Source organism: Mugil cephalus, chromosome 23, assembly GCF_022458985.1.
Source record: "Mugil cephalus isolate CIBA_MC_2020 chromosome 23, CIBA_Mcephalus_1.1, whole genome shotgun sequence".
NCBI classification, from domain to species: domain Eukaryota; kingdom Metazoa; phylum Chordata; class Actinopteri; order Mugiliformes; family Mugilidae; genus Mugil; species Mugil cephalus.
In genome coordinates this window covers 11,508,496-11,529,695 of record NC_061792.1, presented here as the reverse complement: position 1 = coordinate 11,529,695, position 21,200 = coordinate 11,508,496, and positions in this window count along the sequence as shown.

Here is a 21,200-nt window from a genome sequence, read left to right as displayed (position 1 = left end):
ACATGCAACACAGGCATAAGGAGATGCAAGATCATTTCTAAATCATACGACGTCCTAAGGTAATGCCAGTCCTGTGGAAATAGGGATTTTGATAAGATTTCATATTAAACAAATAGATGATAGATAAGCGGAAGTCACACAGAGAAAAAAATATTAACAACCCGCAGCTACAATACTCTCATTTCTTCCATTTATATGTCATTTTAAAAATGAATCAGTCGCTTCAAGGGCTAAGAAGCGCCGTTAAAGTTCCCACACATCTGCATCTGGTGGCGTAAAGGTTGATTTTCTATTCCGTCTGCGCTGCCACGCACCGCGACCTGAGCGCGTCTGAGCGGCACATGAGCGTCCTGACATTTTCCACTAACCAGAGTGGCTGTGGGGCCCTTAAAGGGGGTCAGGTCATGTCGCAGCGAATGAAACAGTCAATCCCTGATATTACGCCCTCTGCCACATACAATAACTTTCTCAGAGGCTCAAATAATTCCAAAGGGGTCATTATTAAAAAGCCGGAGCTGATCCCGGCGCTACAGACACCAAATGTCAGTGGATATTGTGCTCAGGTGGAGTTATTTTCTGCCCATGGACAATGTTCGGCGTTTAAGCCGCCCTGTGAGACAGCGGCGCGCTTTTACTGTATGTGATACCATGACATTTTCAAGCTGCGGCCCCCTCGCATAAAACGAGAACTTCCAACAATGTCACCAAGCTGCTTTTGCGAAAGAAAAAATAAAAAATAAAATACAGATAAAATAATGCACTAGTTTTCCAGCAAATGCCAAAGGGAGAGTGAAGCAGATAAGGGATTAAAGTAAATCTTTGAGGAGCATTTACAAGCGTCAACTACTCTCTGGTACGTGTCCTGAATTTAAAATTTGGCTTTTTAACTCAGAGTGTCAATTAATGAATGCATTCGGCTTCCCCCTCTCAGTCATGTTAAGGTCTTGCAAAAAAAAAAAAAAAATTAAATCAAATAAATAAAGGCGGACGAGCTTGCCAACTGGTCGCATTACGGCCTCTTGAGTGGCGATGGCTCTGCCTTTCTGAAAACACACCTACGTCCTATTTCAAAGTCAATCGTTGGTTTAACAGGTTTTTTTTTTTTTTTTTTTGTTAATGCATCACAGAGGAAGGGGGAAAGGTGTCTATGTGAAAGTAGGCCATTGGGAAGACTGATGGATAGCATTATGCCAAGCGGGCCATTATGAGAGAGCCGTGGATCATAAACAAATGGCGTAATGATCGCGAGGTGGTGTAGGAGTGGAGAGGAAGATGGGTATTCTATCTGGCTACAGTAAACGCAGCAGTTAACGCGTTCCACTTACGATAAATCAAGGAGGCGCTGAAGGGAGCCGGCCAAGCCAGTCCACTCGCTCTTAAACGCCGCCCGTCACGGGTGCCTTTACACCTCCATCTTCCTTTTCTTCATTTAGAAGAAAACACAACGCTCTTCTCCTACAATCTTCTTCTGTGTCTTTGCAGCAGCAGCAGCTGAGACGCGGCAGAGCGGGTCGGTCATTCGAGGAAGGGGGGGGTGCGATGTGATCTATGCTGATGACACCGACTTGCGAGCACCTACTGTCCCGCAAACTCCATCGGCAGTGACCTTAGTCATAACCTGGTCTCGCGCCGCTGGCTCCGATAGATGCCATCATTCATCATAAAAGGAGCCTCAAATTGGCCTTCTGACAGTGGCTTCCACATCACAAATTAGCAAATCAACAACTACATACATACGAGGGGGGAAAAAAACACAAATAGGTGTAATTATGTGCGGGTAGGGAGCCGCCATTAATCATAATGATGGGTCGTGCCAAGGTGGCGGAGCTGTTAAAGGAACCGTGACATTATTTAAAGGTTTGTGCAAGGTGTCTTTCAGCCTCTTTCAGAGTCCGTTATCCGCGTCCGTATTGGACAGATCTCAAGAAGCGCGTGCAAAAACTAGTTTGTTTATGTATTTACTCTTAACTGACAATCACAGATGCACTTTAGAAATGTTTTGACGTTCCTGTGAATGAAGGGAAGTCGCGCTCTCTCCCCCCGGCTGGAAACAAATCCTTGATGGAAGTGTCCATCAGGCCCGTAGCTGAAATATAAGTGGCAAATATAAATCAAATTTGCCTCATTTTGCACTACTTGTAGCTTGATGACTCCACTTGCGTCAATTACTTCTGATTTAATTTACCGTCCGTCGAGTGATTAATGCGCCGCACCTCCTTGAGCACCTTGAATTTGGACGAGTGGATGTTTGATTAAATATAGACCTTCGGGCCGTTTTGCGAATCTATAAATGGTTTTTATCAGGAACCTTTCGCAAAACAGATGTTTGTCCTCGGTTTCAGGGCCGCGTTGGAGCAAACAGACTGCCGGCCGTTTGTCGCGGGACCTGTTTCGGCATGTTAAATCAGCGGTGCGTGCTGGTGAAGGAAATAGCTCAGATTTGACTGTTTAACTTTAGTAAAAGATGCACAACGCGAGCAACTAGATAGCAAACTGTACACTAAATGATAAGTCAGCCCTATTTGACACTTTGAATCCTAGCTTCGTGGCTAATAGTAGCCCTTCCTGTTTTAGTTTTAGGTAGACGAATACAAACTATTGCCACCTACTGGTGAGGAATGCTACTTGGCTATTTTTGAGTGAAATTCTACCATGAAATAGTCAAACTGCACAATCTTCTGGTTTGTTTGTGCTCACCTACCGCACTGGAGATGGTCTCTGCCCTTTAATCTGCATCTTACCGGCCAGCCCAGCAGTAGATTACATGTCAATCAAAACTACACCGACGGAGGGCCTGAATGACAACGCGAGAGCCCGGCACTTCCTGTCTGCTCTGGAAATGGCTGAGCAAATTCAATTTAATCCAAATGAATCCGGTTAATACTCGAGTGTGATCTAATTTGAGGAAACACAATGTAGAGTCGTTCCTCATATGCACTCGCTCAACATTTAAGCACCGAATGAGTTTCACGGTTGGAGCCATTTTGAAGTTCCACAAAGGTTTCACGGTGGCCTTTAGTCATCCCCACAAAGCCCGCTATTGAAAATCAGCGGAGAGAGTCTGAATTCATTCACCTGCTCTCTGTATCTTGTGTGAAATCACTGCTTGCCTAGTCCCGTCAGAAAAGAGCTGAGCTGTGTGTCAGAAATATGTACTCAGCTGCCAGTTGCCTCAATCTTGTGCCAATATTCAACATGTTTCTCGACAGAGGTTCCTCTGTTTCTGTCTCCGCAGGATGGAAACTGAAATCCTAATTAAATTGTGATTGATGAGCTCGAAACTCTTAAAGACACAGTGACCCACGTTCCCAGCTACTCAGCAGCAGGAAAGCTGTGCGATACATTAGCGAGTTTAACAGCAGAACTAATTTGCTATAACATCATTAGACGGCAAAACCACTAAAGAGATGTGTTAAGAGAACACAATTCTTTATGTCTAGTGGGAGCTGCTGCCACAAGAGGAGTTACCGACTACCGGATAGTTTGATTCAAGCGGAGGGGAACAGGAATCAATGGCAACGTTACAAAAATGCCACCTCCAAAGAGCATGAAGTGTGAAACGAGTGAGAGGCTAACAAGGAAATCTTTTGCCATCATGTTGCGTAAAGACGTGCATTCAAATTGGCAGTAGCGTGTTTCCACTTGAGCATTTCCAGCTGCTTCTCCATCACCACAAATTTAAAACTGATGGATATGGCGCAGTTCAATACTGATGGAGCACATGGAAGAAAGTTTAAGTGAGGAGGTTCGTACATAGTCTTTCCATCGTTCCTTCTGGTGGGACATAGCCCGGAACACCTCTAACGTCCAGGAGGCGTCCAGGACGCGTCCTTACTGTACCCTATCTCTAAGGCTGAGCCCAGTCACCTTAAGGAAACCCATTTTGGCCACTTGTAGCCGTGATCTTGCTCTTACCGTCATTACCCAGAGTTCATGACCACAGGTGAGGGTTGGAATGTAGATTGACCGGTAAACCGAGAGCTTCACCTTTCAACTTAGAATGACTCGTCTTGGGCGAAACTTTGGCGAAAGTTCCAGTCGCCATTGTTGAAGGTGAAGCGGGAAGTAGAACCAGAAATAAAGCTGACTAGAGCTGTTACAAAGAGTAAGTATAAAGTATAAATAGAATCGTCATAAGCTTTGTGCGTAGGTTACAGTCCTCTAAAAGAGCCCTGGTAGAGATTGGCCCTGGTAGACCTCTGAAGGACATATTCTGTCCCCAACGGACCTAAAATAATGTTGTATATCTATAAGCACTATAGGCCGAGTTTAATATAGAACACATATAGTAGATGGGGGTCCTTAAAACCATTGAAACCCCCTGACGTAGGTAACCAGAACCAGGAATATCTTCTACAGACCAACAGCCAACTCTTTGGTCAATCCTAGAAGATCGCATACTTTCCTTCAGCCAAACCTCAGTTGACTGTGGTATTAAAACCGGCTAAGAAACCGTCCTCTTCCTCCTCCTCGTTGCAGAGCAGAGAACACAAAAGTAAATACATATCTTAGGCTCTGGTCAATTTCCAAATTACACAAATGTGAAGCAAAGTGCAGCCAAAATTGCATTTAAACACTAGTTCCAATCAGGTCCGCCCCTTAAAGGAAAAAAACAGAGAAAAAATCCCCACAAATACTTTCAATTCACACAAACAAATCGTCAGGCTGCCCGTCCTGTGATTTGATTGAAATCGCTGTCGCATCAGATTGCCAATTACAACAAGTGTGTGATTACACTGATCGTTTTCAAAATGACCGGCCCTGAATGCGCTGTCACTCTCGCACATTTAATTAAACCAATCAGAGCGTAATGTTTGCCTCTCAACCAGTCATCACACAAACACAGAGCCTCACTTTCATTTTTTTTCTACCAGACACATAAAACCTTGCGTTGTCGAGGGATAAAGACTTTAAAATGAAAAAAATCATCAATTATCTCAGAGCATAGAGGCCAAAAAGCCAATAACGGTTGTGAAACTCAAACACTACTGCTCATTGCTCTTTATGTTGCATCGCATTTGTTCTCTACTTACTACAGTAGAGAACAAATAATCTCAGCCAGGTGTTTAGAATAAATCAAGGACATATTTTAATATACAACACAGAACATGAAACTGCACCAACTTTCAAAGATCCTGTGATAGTTCATTGTTTACTTCCTGGCTTAAAGGCGTTTGGCCCCGAGCGCTCCGTCTGTTTGGTGAAGTGTAACACCCGCTGTCGACTCCGGGGCGTGGTCCGGAAACGCAATTTAAAGTTTATTTCCTCCTCGAGCAAAGAGCCGCGTGCGTATGCGGCAGATGTGAAAGCCATCCGGCGTGCGGAGCAGAAACTGAATAACGCCACCGGTTAAATGAGCTACCGCTGCACGTCGTGAGTAGGCGTCGGCGGTCTGCGGGGGAGGAAGAGTCTCTGCTCGATACTTGAAGGCAGGGGGAATCTCAGAAAGGTTAGAGAGAGGAAAGCCGAGTTCGGTTTAAAAAGGGGGCTCTTCCACAAATGAAGGTCAGTTTGGAAGAAGGAGTTTGGTAGGAAGGGTGGTATAAGAAGACAATCAGACAGAACAGTGGGCGAAGCTCCATTGTTATCTTTGTAGCTGGATGCCAACGGCTGTAGGAACATTTATTCAAGTGCTACAGATTATGCTTAGCTAACTGCCTTAATTTAAGTCTGAAATATGAGTCTCACCCAATAGGGAATTCAATATTTGGCTACACAGAGCTCAGATGACTTTAAGACTACGTTCCTATTACATAAGCGCTACTCTTCGGTTTAAACTCCAAATCATAGGTGTTCAACAGGGGGTCCGCAACCCATACAAGGTCCGCGGAGGCACTGCAGGGAGGTCGCAAAATCTTTGGTTGATTAGACATTTCTTTTATATATATATATATTTTTAATTTTCCCCCACAAATTTAAATCCTTTAAATGCACATTAATGAAACCAACATATCCTAGTAAAGGGCTAGCTTGATATTCAATGCAAAATGATAATACTAATGTATATTTATAAATAGCAGTAGTTTAATATAGAACACATATGGTAGGTAGGGGGTCACTACTTAATCTCTCCATCAGTTTGAGGACACATTGTTCAAATAAATCTATTTTGAATTCAAATACTAGTTTTGGGACCACTTGACTGAACTCCTCTGCATATTAGATACTCTTACAACTCAAACTTTAGCTGATGACACTTTAGTGTGTAGCACACACGTGAAAGTAGGATTTTAGCTCATAACTTTGTGCTTTAAATGGTTTTAAGTAAGTTTCTAAGGAAGAAAAGCAGTAATATTACAGTAGACAATAGACCCAGGGTTTGTGTCTATAAATATATATATTAAACTATTCTCAACAGCATATGGATTCATCTCTTTTAGCACCATTTGTACCAGACTGACTAGTGCATGATTCATCGGCAGAGAAGACTGAAGTCTTCTTGAAACCTGCTGTGCAGCTTCACATCACATAACATGCATCATTTGACTCCGAGTAGGAATCAGAAGCACATGAGGCATGTAATAAGAGCTCGTGGAATCGGAGTAATGAACTGGTGTCTGATTTTTTATTTTATTTAATAATTTTTTTTTGAGGAGTCCATTCATTTGATTCAACACTTTTCTGATAGCACAGCTCCCGCTCGAGTCTCAGGAGGAAGTTGGAGGAAAAAGCCGTTTTTGTGCCGGACTGCTGGCACGCCGAGGCTCCTCTCCCCCCACGATCGGAGCAAATGCTCAACTAAATGCAAAGTCAGACATCGGATCGCTGTAATACTTCCCAGTTTTCACTCTGACCAAATGGCCACATTGCCATGGCAACCTCTGCGAAGGCGTCAAATCCCCCGTCTCTCTTTGGGAGGAAACGATCTAAGGCACGGGCGGCTGGGATGCTCCATCCGCCGTGGGCCGCGTCGCCGTCCGACAAATGTCACGACTAATCTGTGCAGGTTGCAGCGGTCACCTGAGTGCGGTGACCTTTCCGTGCGCTCGCGGAGGCACGTTCACAGAGGATCCACGCAGCATTTCATCCGCGCCTTTCATTTGTGTTACTCGGGCTCGGGGAAGGCTTCCTCTCGAAAATGTACGAGCCGCTTTTGATTGGCAGGTGCGGTCTGCGGGTTGGTGAACAAAATCCACAAGAGGTTCATTGTACGGGAGGAATCACAGCCTTACTTTACATAAAGACAAGCAAAGCTACACATACATAAATCACAATATGCTAATAAAACATAAATCAGAGCTGAAATAACGCTGAAATAACGTTTTTTTTTTGTATAGTAGGCTTTTCTTAAGGAACAACATATCCAGTGTATTTTTTTTGTTAATCTTAAAGTCCCCACCCTTCCCAAAAAGCCCAGTTTACTCTTAATTGTGGCCTAAAAAACGTATTTTATTGGCAATATATATATATGTGTGTGTATAAAAAATGTCTAATCAACCAAAGATTTTGCAACCACCCCTGCAGTGCCTCCGTTAACCCACTAGGGGTCACTGACCCCCTGTTGAGGACCTATGTTCTACGTCGCAGCAGATTGTTCTTTGTACCAAGTTGAGAAAATAATGAATCCTTTGTTTTCATCCGTGCATCTGTGAAGGAAATAGATTCTTTTTCCCCGAGACTGGAGGATCAATACTTGTTTCATGTCTTAGCTCTAATAATGGGCTTGCAGTCAGATGGACATAAGCGTAGAATAAATTTTGGAAATAGTGACAATTTGTAGGTTTTGCGCGTCTGTTTGTGGCCAGATGTGACACACTGCGTTAAGCAATGAGACCTTTTAATTTAACAGCCAGTACATGGACATAAGATCTTCTCATTTAAAAAATAGATAAATAAATAAAAAATAGGAAATAAGTCTCAACATTAACAGTGTGGAACTTTCGTCTGTTTTCCTGCAGAAGAATCTGAAAAATTGCATAAAGTGGAACATGCATTTTATTGAAACACACACAAAAAAAGCTAAAAACTGAAGGTTTTAAATGTATCTGATTCAAATGATAAGTCGCGCCATTGCCCCAGTTTTATACGACTGCATTACTTCACCCCCATTTCCATCTGTTCATCTCATTCACTGTACTGCATTTCCATCCGTGAATAATGGCGTGCATGTTTTAGCGAAAAAACACAGCGCCGGGGCGTGGGAAACCGTCACGTGGCACGCCGCGGAATCGGGATAAAACGCTCCTAATAAAATCACTTGAGGAGAAAGGCTGGATGCCGTCTGACAGTTCAGGAACTGCTCTACCAATCAGTGCAAAGTAATGAGCTGCATTAACATAAAACAAGGGCTGTTTGCAGAATTGTGGAGCTGCCAGATTTGAGGGGGGAAACTCTGCATGATTTTATGCAAATGAGGGTGTACAGCATGAATGCTCACTTGATTAGGGCAAAAACATGTGACGTATAAAAGGTTTCAGTTTAGCCGTCTGTTATTATTCATGAAGAGTTTCTCGTCTTATACGGGCACGTATACAGAATCCCCTTATTATTCTGAGCTGTATCTTGGAGCGGGTCCAGCTTTACTGAAGCAACTCAAATGGCAAGTTTCTTTGATTTCATGTGTTATAAATGATTGTAAATTGAAGATTTGTATAGATGTGTCAGGAGCTGAGGAATTGGGTCTTCAACAGGGGGTCCGCGACCCCTATGGGATCCACAGATGTACTGCAGGGAGGTCGCAAAAATTTTGGTTGATTTTTTTTGACATTTTTTATACATTTTATTTTATTTTACCTCACAAATGTAAATTTCTTTAAACACACATTAACATGAATCCAACATATTTTAGTAAAGGGATAGCTTAATATTGAATGCAAAATTTTTATAATAATATTTCATAAAATTTTAGCTAGTTAGCTTAGCATAAAGACTGAAAACAGATGGAAATTTAGCATCTGTCACATTAAAACATTGTAAAGCATCTAATTTGCAATTAACACAACCAGGCTGGATATTTCCTTAGCATCTTGATGCTAAGTGATGCTAACCATAATCAATACTCTCATTCAAAAGCTGACGTGACAGTAGATGAGCATATTTCCAGGGCTTTTTGAGCAAGGCCACAGGGAGCTATAGTGAGTAAGCTATATTTTTTAAAATATTTTTGGTGTGCAAAACTTTCAAATGATCGTGTGTCTCATTTGGTATGACAAAAACAATAATTTAACTGGAGGAGGAAGGGACATGAAAGTTTAAGGAGGCGTCTCATTGGACGAAAAAAAAAATATGTACACGCCCTCCAGTGCAGGATGAGTCATCAATGTTTTTTAAAGTTTTCTAAAACAACTTTAACTTTAAGAAATTTTGTGTACATTTAGAGAATTTTTAAAGGAACTGGCTAATTACTGCCAACTATTTCAAAAGAGATATATATTCTCTGCTAAACCCAGCCGCAAATCTGTGTATATAACAAAGACGTACTTCTGATTCATCATGAAATGAAGCAAAATGCACAGACAGAGAACTACACACCACTTTCTGCCTTTTGAATGGAAAAAATCAGGTAATGATTTTAACACACGCGCCACTCAGGAGCAGCTTAAACCAAAGCTCATATCACATCTTAGGAGGCTGTTTGTGACTCACAAAGCTTTCATTCACGCAAGCAAAAAAAAAAAAAAAAAAAAAAAAGGCAACATTTCTCCCTCTCTGGATTATGTAACTCACCGCGGGCACATAAAAGTAAATATGTACGTACTTCAACGTTTGCCGCATGAAAGCGAATAAAGTGAAAGGGAGACAAAAAGGGACGATTTTGAAATATTCACCAGGAGCGACTGTTGCTGGCGGTGCCGGTAAAGCACTCCTACACGCTGCGTAAATGTTGTCACAAGTCGTGCTCTGATGTCTTGCTCCGGGGCAGGTGAGGAGTCTCAGGAGGCAACCATCCACCTCCACTCCTTCAAACCCTGCTGTCACGCCGCCCTACTTGCAGCTAAGTTAACACCACTTTCTTGCTTTTGATGGCGCTTTGCCCTCGCGATCCTTTGTGGGATGTTTTGCATGCGCCGGGATGAAGCACCGGCAGCAGCTTTGGTAAATACGCTACACTTGCTGTATGAGGCTTCACAAAGCCTTTCATTAACCCATTCATACTGTCTCCTAGCAATTACATTTATATTCCTCTGATTTGTTTGCCAGTTTCCCTAGTGATACATTGTGATGGGAGATGCTGCTTGGATTATTTTCACAGACAAAGAGCCTTTCTGCATCTCCATGTGCACCTGCTATTTTGGCTCGCGCACAAAGTGCGAGAGGGTTTTGGCTGAAATTGAATCTAAATCGCAGATCATTAGGAAATATAGTCAAAACTCCGTCAACAAATGAATACTGGATTCTGCGGGAAATTATGACGTCACCCGGATGGATTTAACGTCTCGCTCCAGCTGTTGGCGCGCCCGAACCGAATCGCAAACCCCTGCAATTAGCGGGACGAACCGGCGGAGCATGTCGGCCCAAAACCGCCGCAACAATAGAACCACATTTCAATTCAAATGGTTCAACGTGCGACAAACAATAGACAACAAACATTCAGCTCAAAGCTCAGGCTGAAATATCCTCGAAGAGCAACTTTTTAATGGTAAACTTGATTTTAAAGGTGCATACATTTTTCATTTTTATTGATATTTTTTCTTATTTCTATATATATATATACTATATGTATATAGTATTATATATAGTAAGGTACAGGGGTCTTCAACGTTTTTCAGGCCAATGAACTCATGGATAGGTTAAGTAGGGACCCCATACCTACTATATGTGTAGTTAAACTAAAAGCAAAATATGTTTTGGACAAAGCAGCACATGCTCAGTATGGCAGCGCAGTCATTTTGGGAGATATGTACCGTATGAGAGTGACATAGAGATCTACAGCAAAAACGATCTCTGTTCCATGAGGCATCTCTAAAAAAAAAGAAAAATGTAATTTTCTGTCATAAATTTTCAGTAGTTACTTCTGTGAGAGGCCATGCTGGTAGTCCCTTAAAAGCAGTGGTGAGAATATGACAGAAATATAAGAAATGACTCTGAAAAGTACACCGTGTTGTTCCCAAACTGTCTCAGGCTTGTGTTGCTGGTGAGTCTGGTAGGACAGAATTTGGATCTTGTGGAAAAATCTGGTTTATAAGAGATAGTTAAATGATAGCAAGTGATAAATGGACCATGTGGACTTGAATAAATATACATACAGGGGGTCTGTGGCCCCTAGAGGTTCCACAGAGGCACTGCAAGGGGGTCGCAAATTATTTGGTTGATTAGACATTTTTTATACAGATACATTATTTATTTATTTATTTTTTTTTTAATATTCCCCCACAAATAATTGTATATTTAAAAATAGCACTAGTTTAATATAGAAGACATATAGTAGGTAGGGGGTCCCTACTTAATCTCTCCATCAGTTTGGGGTCCTTGGACAGAAAAACACTGAAGACGTCTGTTCTAGTGCTTAAGGAATGTGCTTGAATACAGACTTTGTGACCTTCTTTTTAGGCCACAGCTCCGTCTACACAACTGGTGCTATAGCTCTGATGAAGAACGCCAAGAAGAGAAGGTGCAAAATTTGACTTTCACCCTGAAAGTCCTTAAATATCAGCCCGCTGCCGTTATTACTGTTTTATTACCGACGCGGTGGTCTTCTTGAAAACTCACCCAATTTAAAGCCGCGTCGTCCGCAAGACATTTCTGAAAGCTCCATTTTCTCCTTCCTGACGTTATTCTCGAGCGTCGAGGTGAGAGGAAATTGTCAACACGTCTTTGGAGGAACGAAAAAGGGAAAAAAAAAAGAGAAAAGAAATAAATGAATGGTGTCGAGAAGCAGAATGAGGTGGGGAAACATGACAAGGACGCGCATAACGCCGAGCGGAAATGAAGAGAATTACGACTGAGGCGACAACGTTGACTGTAGAAATGATTATGTGGGAGCATGTGTTTTGAAGTGGAGGAGGGAAACAGCTGGCGGAGGCGCAACGCGACGGAGCTAAAGAAGAATTATTTTTTTGTTGTTGTTGTTGTTGTTGTTGTAAAGAAAAATGAAAAAAATGATTTGTGTGATGAGCGGTAAGTGTGATTGAGCTTGTTTACTCGCCAAATAACATCTGCTTGACGGCTACAACAGCGCCATCAACCACTTCAGATCTGAAGTCGTAGCAGTCTCGGAGCAGGGGGGGCGTCAAATAAACCAGATTAAAACAGACCCCCAGTCAAAGACATACAGTCAAACATCTCAATATTTATAGAGGTTAATCACTGCTGATATGATATCGTTGCTGTGAAACGCGTCGGGCCACAGATATCGGCTCCTCGCGCCAAGCCTTGCGAGGCGACCAGCTGGTGCCCGGAGAGTTGCCCAAAACTTTCCGAGCCAGCCGGCCTCCTTCGCAGCACAGCAGAGCCAAAACACAAATCCGATCACTGCGGCCAACGCAGCAAAAACTCAAGTGAGACTCATGATGAAATATAATCCAATAAGAGGCAGATTAATGCGAATTTAGACATTGTTTCATGCTGGTTTTTGTCTCTATTTGCCCAGCTGCTCTTTTAAATTATCGTTCGTAAGCTAATTTTAATTAAACGACTCAACTGACAAGTGACAGCGGCAGTAAGAATCCGGCGTTGATGCGACCGAAGCTTCATTTGGCTGAATAGCGAGAGCACACAACCCAACTTTTGAGCCCATCTCCGGGCATGAAGTAGCAGAGGAGACTTAAATATAAGCTCCAGAACATGCTAGATTCTGTTTCTTTTTTTTTTTTCGTCAAACACTGTTAGCGAGGTACGAATGTGATTCACAGCCGGGCCGGTGTAATCGCCTGGGCTGCTTGTTAGCGCACGTCTTCTTCCAGGGAAGGAGTCGGTTTCTACCAGCTAACCTGGCGCCCAATTACCTCAGAACCACAGGTCCGTTTCCCTCCCCGGTCTCTTCCCCAAGGCCAGACGAGTCCTCGTTCATTTTTAATGGGAATAGTTGAGAGTTATGAACATCTCGTCTGACTACCGCTGAGTGCACATGCACACAATAACGCTCAAATTAAATATAAAATGGAATATATATAAATAAAAAAAGGGACTTGAATTAAATTAAAATTTACTTTTCATAGAAAACTGAATGTTTTTAGTTCTTACAAATTGTGCCCGAATTGAAAATTTCAGTTCAGATTTGGGAAATAAATACAGAAATACAAGAGCAGGACTTTCATTTCAACAAATCTTTAGCATTAAATCAGGGGTCTTCAAAGTTTTTCAAGCCAACGACTCTAAACTGGTGGAGAAATTATCAAATCAAATCAAAATCAAATCAAAATATACCAGAAATTACCAAAATATGTGTATTTAAAGAGATTTAAATTTGTGAAATTAAAAAAAATATATATAAAAAAGTCAAATCAACCAAACATTTTTGCCACCTCCCCCTGCAGTACCTCCATAAACCCTCTAGGGGCAGCGGCGGCCTTGTTGAAGACCTGTGATCCAAATGAATGGAAAATCTAGGAACGAGCTCCACAGAATATTTCTCCGCTTACGTGCAGCTCTCGCCTCAAACGGCGAAACACATTCTCTTCATGTTCGAGGTCAGAGGTCAGGGTCGCCTCGTGGGCGCTCGCCTCCCCCCCGGCTCAAGGACGCCACGGCAGCGCCGGCGTCGGCTCGCACAGAAGCCCCAAGATGTGCTCATAAGGTCAGCGGCTCATTCTCCGTCCCGCTGTCAAAACTGGGTGTAATTTAATATCGCGCGCACACACACACACACACACACACATCCTAATGTACACAAGTAAAGTTGGAAGGGGCTTACAGGCTCACTGGGGGGAATTACTGTAATAACCAGAGCTTCCATGTCATTCGCAGGCTTGTTGGTTTTATGTGATTTCCAGCCACCCTTGCAGAGCGCCAATGGGGAATAGCAAAGTCAACAACCACAGCCACGAGCATCTATGAATACGGCATTAGAGATCTGTTTGTTCCCACGGATAAAAATAGGAAGCTCTGACTGGGCCACAGGCCACTGTTCTACATCTGATGGCGCTCTGTGTTTACATTAGTGGAAGCCACAGCTCCCCCTGGTGGCTGGCTGCAGAATAGGTCATTAGCTCCACCTCCTCCGAACTAAACGACTGAAATATACGCCTTTTTTTTTTAAAGAATTTCTTCTGTCATTTTTTCTGTGGTAGTTAATATAATGTTGATCGCGGATACTGTCTGTTGTCAAAGAAAAGACGGCGTTATTTCCAAGGCTAAGGCTGAGGAACGCAAGGACACGCCCCCAAGTGCAGGATGAGTCATCAACATTTTATTATATTAGTTTACGTGGAATAATATAAATACAAATCGCTTAAAATTTTTCCTGTAGGGCTTTTACGTGTTTCAAAACGAATCCCTTTCCCATAAGCTTTTTCATCTTCTGTTATTTTAGGCCTATATTACCTCTTCAGCGTGTTCTGTAACATAAAAGACTGGTAAATATTTGATGTTTTCCTGAGGTGCCGCAGTCCAACACAATATTCCTCCGAGACATCGGGAAGTTTGAAAGTCAGAGCCGTGTTTTTTTCCCCCCTCAGTTCGTCCATGTTTCAGTGCCCTCCGAGGATTCGGGATCATTCAGTCGACTCCCGCACACTTTCAACTTTCATACCGTGCTCTTTGATAAAAAACTAAATACTGGAGTTACTTCAGGCTTTCAAAGGAGCTCAGACACACTTTAAAAAACATCCCCGTGCCGGTTTCACCGGAGCCTGGGAGAAATAAATGAGAGTGACTCGGTTTTCATGTAATTGTGCGCCGAAGTTAATCCTACATCAATGCGTTTTAGGTCATCAAACCCTAAAATGGAAAAGTGCGCCGAGCACGCTCCGTTCCATTCATGTAATAAAGGCGTTGGGGAGGGTGCAGTTAGAAGGACGGCAATCTAAATCGAATCTCATAGTTTCGCCTTAAACGTTTCACTCGCAGGCCTGAATCTCCGCGGAGCAGCTGATACAGATCTGACAGAACGGTGAGGATAAAGTTCAGGTTTTTTTTTTCCCTCCTCTTTCTCTGGTCGGCTGCCATTTACATGACCACATTACTCTGCTGCTGCGGCTCGAAAACGGACACTCCATGAAGCATTAGCTTCTGTGTGAAAAGTGAGACCTGCAAACTATATTTCATCGGCGGCCCAGGCATGTTGAGGTAATTTCCTTTCATCCGCGTGCCAAGGTGCGGGGCGGACGCCCGTGAAATACTGCAGCTGCCGTACGAAGAAGTCGCTGCCGCAGCAGCAGCAGCATCCGGCTCATCCCTCACTTTGACTGACAGCGTCGCGCTGTCACATCTGATCACATACAGAAAGCGCTCATGAATGATAAAGAGACGGCAGCACATGTAAGGAACGCCAAGGTAAAATGCAAGGGAAGGGCGAGGGAGATGGATCGCGGGGATCCGACCGGCCACCGGTGTCAGGGTACAGGTAGCTGACTTAGCGAGGATGGATGAGAAGGTCTGTGCGGTAAAGATACACAAACCCTCAACCTCTATGTATGAAGTGTTGCTATGCAACTGGCCAAACAAACACATCACCTTGACACTGTTTTGCCAACGTTCATGCTAATTCTGTACACTTTTTGATTACAGTTTATTTTTATATTTTACTTTAATCTTATTTATTTTTTTCTATCTTTCTTGTGGTTTTTATGAGTGTTTACTTTTTTGTGCAAGAAGCTACGGTGACAAAGTAATTTCCCTCAAGGATTATTAAAGTCTGTCCAAGTCTGAGAGACAACAACAACAACAAAAAAAACAGCCACAGAGAGACCTAAAACTCCAAACTTCACCACAGAGATTCAAAACTTCCACAAGGAGACAAAAAAAATACATAAAAAGTGATAAATGAAACAACAAAAGACCCTAAACAGCAACAAGATCGATAACAAGCACAAGGAGACAAATCACAACTACAAAAAGTTTCAAAACAACCACAAAAATCTAATTAAAACAACCACTAAGTGATGGAAAACAATAATAAAGTTAAGTAAAGTTAAGTAAACACCAAAAAAGGTACATAAGAAAACCACTGAGGTAGGAAATAACTACAAAACAACCACGAAGCGACAAAAAAAACAAAACAGCCAGAGATTCAAAACATCCACAAAGAGACAAAAAAAAAAAAAAATCATAAACAAAACAACATTAGACAATAAAAACCTACAAGATAAATTACAAGATCAAATAAGAAATGACAAAAAATATTAATAAAACAACAAGACCGATACGAGTTTCAAAACAGTCTCAAAGAGACAGGAAGTCAATTCACACAACTGCAAAACAACCACAAAAATCTAAATGAAACAACCACGAAGTGACAGAAAATAGTCACAAAGCGATGCAAAAAAACTGCAAGGACACACACACAAAAAAAACTCCACAGATGGATCCAAAACAACCACAACAAGTCAGCAACGGTGGCAAAACAACCACAAAGACCAAAAATGACAATGAAACAACTCAAAAGAGATACAGCTACTGTACAGCTACTACAAAGTCATATAAAACGCACAAATTTACGAAAAATTTTCAAATAGCAGCTTTATATCGTTTTCCAATATTTCAACAAGTGTATTTGGCTTCGCTACACAAAGGACACTCATTCATCATCTGAACTTTAACCCACTATATATGTGTGTTACACTGCATGACCTTCCCTGTTCCTGTTAAAGCCATGAATCAAACTATTCTTTTTAAATTCATATTCATATTTTTGCTCCCACTCTGACAAACTTGTTAAATGTCACGCCCACAGAGGCAAAGAAATCAGCGTTAATTCCGCGGGACACGCCGTCCCTTTTATCAGCTTTAAGACTCGGTGTGTCTGTCACAAATGGAAACAGAAATTGGCTGAAGACGGCAGGTTGCTTCCTATTAACGCTCCCGACGCACCCGCCCTCCCGGCAGCTCCCCGCCGGAGCTCTGGAGCAATGATCCGTGACACAAATGATTCATGAGAGCGTGACATGTAATGTTTTATACTGGTGCAATGAAACTTTTATAAATGCCACCAAAAAGAAAAAAAAAAGGGGGGGGAACGGCAGGACGGTCGGTGGGACATTCATAAATGTAGATAGTGGGATTGGAGGCATCTGGGCAACCTGTTAATGCATAGGTCTTCAACAGGGGGTCCGTGACCCATAGGGGGTCCGCGCAGTCACTGCAAGGGGGTCACAAAAAATTCTTTGGTTGATTGGACATTTTTTATACACATTTAAAAAAAATGCCCCACAAATTTAAATTTCTTTAAAATACACATTAATATGAATCCGAAATCTTTTAGTAAAAATAGTTTTGGGGTCCTTTGCCTGAAAATCGCTGAAGACCCCTGCCCTACAAGGTCCGATGAGGCACTGCAGGGGGCTCGCAAAATTTTTGGTTGATTAGACATTTTTTATACATTTTTTTGTATTTTTTTTTATATACAAATTTAAATTTCTTTGAATACACATTAACATGAATTCAACATATTTTAGTAAAGGGATAAAGGATAGTTTAATATTCAGTGCAAAATTATAATAATAATGTATATTTATAAATAGCACTAGGCCGGGTTTAATGTAATAGGTAAGGGGTCCCTATTTAATTTATTCATAAGTTTTGGGGGTCCTTGGTCTGAAAAACTTTGAAGACGCCTGTGTTAATGAACGATTACTGTAGGGCAGCCGGTCAAATCCCAAATGGCACCAACTTCACCAGAACTGATGATAAAGCTGAATAATCGGACGCATTTATTTCAGTTAAAGTTAACAGTGTGTGTGTACAGAGTTCCTCGAAAACCTTTTCAATCGTCAGTTTTGCGCATTTGTATCCTCGTCTTGGCCGGACTCCGTTGGAAAAAGCAGATTTTGGGCTTTCGGGCCTTCACAAGTAACACTTCTCGTAACCAAGTTTCCTTTTGTTTCGCGACCTTTAACGTGATTGCTGGCTTAGTTGTGAATATTTAATGTTAAAAGAAAATACTAAGGCTTAAGGGCTGCAGACAACCTTGCCTGGGGGAAATAAAGTAAGGCAGGAGGAGGCCAAGCAGATAAATAATGCCTTATATTCAAAAATATAGAAATGCATTTGACAGAGGTGCAGACTACTGATAATATAAAGTATTGCATGTGCAAGGTCACAGCTTCCCATCTTTATGAGCTAAAAGACATCTGTCTTTTCTGCAGATAGTCCATTGACATTTCATGCGGTTTTTACAAGCTTTAGAAGAAGGAACACGTCCACAATCCATATTCTTTCAGTTTCTCTATATAATTTTCTCTGTATCGACCTTAAAATGCGTCATAAATGTGTGGAAAAACCAAACCAAAGGTGCTGACAAACCTCCGATAAACACCTGCTGTAATAAGTACATGTTCACCTGTGAATAAGCTTTTGTCATAAATCTTTCCCTTGAGAAACAGAGGGGGGGAAAAGAAATAAAATAAAAACCTTCATCCGCTTCATCCTTGAGAGCTGATGAGTCACAGAATGACTTTATGAACCCTCTGAATATCTGAGCCTTTCCATCCAAATGAGCTTTCTTTAATTATAACACCACCGCTTATTATTTTTCACCAGAAAATGCGCTCACATCCTTGTAAAATCTCCCCGGGCAGAGTTACTGTATCCACAAAACTTGGTCTGCCTTCCCTCTGACAGCTCCAGAAGAGCAGCTCCAGTTTCATCCTTTTGATGATTTCTTGGCTCCGGTGCTCGCGCTTGCAAATCTAGGCTAAGATTACAAAAATAACACATTAATTCAGCTATAGATGGATTTTTCCTTTCACTCCCATAGGTTCCCAAAGTACACGGGTAAGGGCATTTATTTTGACTCAAATGTGAAATGTGCCGATTTATTCTGAGGCAGCGATTGTAAATGGTCTTCAAATGTTTAACTGGAGACATAAGTTTAAGACGCACACACACACACACACAAAAAAAACACATTATTTGAAGCATTTCCGTTGTTTTCTGAAACGCTGACGGAATCAAACAACCTCTGTCTCGTTGAGAAAGGTTGCACCAAATCCCAGAGTGGCTTTTCCGCGACCCAGCCGGGTTAAAAGCGGTAATGAAAATGCATTTGCGCGCGATCGCTGGCGTCCAAACTACCTGGCCGGTTTCCCCAAGTCAACTAGGAATGTAATGAGGTGGACTGTTGACTCTGGTATTGTTAGAGTAAACAACGCCGCTTGTTTTTGCCAAGTTACTCAAATCGCACAGCTCTAATTATTCATAATTAGCGTGTCATTTGTGCCCCGGGTCAGGGCGACACTAGTAATTACGAACCGCGTTTTACAAGAAAGCGTCATCCGAGTATCTGAGCACTGTGGCTGAGGACTGCTCCAAAGCTCCCTGAAGAGGCACAGCAGCATGACTTTAGCCTTGTTGTTGTTTTGTTTTTTTGTTTTTTTGTGATTTAGGCGCAAAATTAGGTAACAAATGCCTGATCAAAATGGAATTAGCCATATTGTGCTACTGTCACACTCTTACATTATACTGAGGTTTAAAGCTAAATAATACAACTGTTGTTGAACGTTGATATTTTAAATATATAGTGCTGCACTAAAGATAGAAAAACCATTTCCACTTACACAAACAATGAGCTCGCTGAGATGAAGAAGAATGTCTTGAGAAATGGTGCTGACCTTGAATTAATAGTTAATCTTGAATGGCTGATATTAACTAGAGAATCTTTCATGACGTGACTGTGTAAAATTGCCCACTTGATTTAGCATTTTAGCATATGCAATGACCACACTGATAATGCTAACATGCTAATGTTTAGCACTGCATTTTGATTTTTCAAAATATTTGAAAGTTATAAATGTGAATCTTTTACATCTTTATGACATGACGTGAAGGCGTAAAATGAACCACTTGGCTTAGCCTGTTAGCATGTTGACACTAGCTAATGCTAACATGCTAATGTTTAGGATTTCTGTTTGATTTTTCAAAATATTTGAAACTTGAATCTTTTAATCATAACATGGCGTAAAGGTGTAGCATGAATCACTTGGTTAAGCATGTTAGCATACTTACACTGCCTAATGCTATCGACATGACTAATGCTAACATGCTAATGTTTAGCACTGCTGTTGTGAATTCTTCATATAACATACCGTGACCATGTGACATGAACCTCTTTGAAATTACACAAGTGACAATGCTATGATGCTAATGTTTAGCAACTTAACTTTTAGAACAACAGTTAAAGCTTCATATTGTTTGAGATGATTCACTTGGTTTAGCATTTTGGCATGATGAAAGGGTGTCGGTGCTAGCATGACAATGTTTAACACCGCTCAGTTAACCATCCGTTAACCATTTTGTAACAATAACTATGCTAATGTAGCAGTTGTGACATGTCAGTCAAAAGTTTTCCAGTTCATCCTATAGGGAAACACGGTATCAAATTGCATCACGCTCTACTGAATATTTTTTGGGATAACTTGGACCACAATAGTTGACACTGACGTCCTTAAACCCCTGCCTCTAGCACGGTCTTACATTCACAGAACTATTTCTGAATTATAAAGGAGCCAGAATCCTCTTAGGTGCCGTATTACACGATATCACCAGTCTGGACCGACAAGACACAGCCCATTACATATTCATGCATAAACAACATTTCTAGCAGTCATTTCACATCAGGATTATTATGGAGTTGCGTCGTTTACAAGGACAGTGCTCATCACAGCTTCCTGTGCTTCATCTTCAGGTCAGATTCTGTTAGGAAATAACTCAAGGACTCTGACGTGGAGCGAAAGAAAAGACAAATTAGCACTTATTAGTGATTAGAACATTTCTATAATATGGAGTTTGACTTGTTTTCTTCTTGGTAAGAGGTGTAGCTCTTACCCATACTAACTCACACAGTTTTAATAATTCAGAGACGTGGGCCACTGAAACTGAAGCTGAAATATTAATGAAATAACACAAGCTTCTATACTCGAGCAATTAGCCTGAGTTCCATCACGTCTCCAGAGCGGTTTGCACAGCGGGAGGCTGAATGTGACCACGGTTTAACGTCTGATGCATCGGAATGTTTTCATCTAATCACGACTTCGACCAAGTGAATAAAACTTGAAATCATCCATTTGGCCAACATTTCATCTGCGTGACACAGCTTCCTGAATCATCTCCAACAAGTCGGCGAACTCCAGTCTTTAGCCACCATAAGCTATTGCTCATAACAGACC